We start from the raw sequence: 1,627 nt of genomic DNA on the forward strand, positions 1-1,627 counted from the left end.
AGAGGTGGCACTCAGAGCCCTCTCTGTGGGCACGCGCAGAGTCACGCCCCCCCCCCACACACATCTAGGCTGGCCTGGGCCACTGGGCTAGATTATTAGCATTAAACCTAAGACCTAGTTTTGGGGAAGCAGTGGAGGTAACCCTGTTAAGCGCTGTTAAACCCCACTAATTTTCATGGGAAGAACTAAAGCGTGATCCTTTACCTGGGAGTAAGCTCAGTTGCTGGCAATGGGGCTTGCTTCTGAGTAAGCCCTCCTAGAGTTGTGATTCATCCGTTGGAAGAGTTGCACAGTTGCTTCAAAGCAAAGCCACCGACTACCACCAAGCTTACTCCTGAGTAACGCACGCCTCGGAGCCCACCGTTTTTTCTAAACGAAAACCTCAGTATTCAGGTTAAATTGGCACTTTGCGATAAATAAGCGGGTTTTGGGTTGCAATTTGGGCACTCAGTCTCAAAAAGGTTCGCTATCACTGGCTTAGAGGAACGATTGCTTGTAAGAACCAGGGATGTCTACAAATGCCTAAATAGAACCATTTCTGCACAAGGAGGGATCTTGATGCCGCCCTACTGTCTGCACGACAGATAGGCAGATAGTTATAAATAACTTTTTACGATTACATGTTTTTCCTAAAGAATCTGCTGAATAAATAATGCGCTTCTGCTCTTTCAAGTGTTCTCGCACACGATGCTCATTTCATGTTATGACTTTGATCACCACTTAATTAATTCGCTCCTGGAGACAACGAGTGACTCCACCATAGCTGGTCTGATGGTTGGAGCTTCCCGGCCAGGGTTTACGGTCGCTTATGTTGTTCTCTGTGTTGCCGTCTGCCTCAATGACACCACGGGTCGTGAATGAATTTGTAAATTAATAATCATGAGCAATAATCATGGCCATAATTGCTACCATCGTTGTTACTGCACTTAGCTAGAGAAGACGATTGCTATATGTCAGGTGTGCCCGCTACGTGAGGTCGTCATAACTGTGTCTGTCTCTGTGACATGCAAAAGTTTTTTGTGCTTGTGGTAAAACAGACCTGTTTGGATTTACAATCTTTATTCCATCTGTCCAGAGGTTCCCAGCTCGTCCGGTGGGGGGGGGGGTGTCTTTCTCCCTCTAAGGTAACTTCTGCCACCACCTGATTTTGAAGGAATTTCCCATTGGGGAGTGTCAAGATCCTCCAGTTTCCTTTCCAACTCTGAGGCCTTGATTCGTGTCACCCATGTCTGCACTCTTTGGTACTCCAAGGATGGTTTACACCCTATGCGCCTCTGAAGGAGTAGTTTCTTGTCAACTGTCAGCCTTCCCCAGTATGGTGTAGTGGTTATGAGCAGATGGATTCTAATCTGGAGAACCAGGTTTGATTCCGCACTCCTCCATCTGAGTGACGGAGACTTATCTGGTGAACTAGATAATCTTGTGCACTCCAACACATGCCAGCTGGGTCACCTTGGGCTAGTCACAGTTCTACGGAACTCTCTCAGCCCAACCTACCTCACAGGGTGTTTGTTGTGGGGGGGAAGGGAAAGGAGATTGTAAGCCTCTTTGAGTCTCCTACAGGAGAGAAAGGGGGTATAAATCCAAACTCCTCCTCCTCCTCCTCCTCCTCCTCCTCCTCCTCCTC

This window comes from Sphaerodactylus townsendi, linkage group LG07 (assembly GCF_021028975.2).
Source record: "Sphaerodactylus townsendi isolate TG3544 linkage group LG07, MPM_Stown_v2.3, whole genome shotgun sequence".
Lineage (NCBI taxonomy): Eukaryota > Metazoa > Chordata > Lepidosauria > Squamata > Sphaerodactylidae > Sphaerodactylus > Sphaerodactylus townsendi.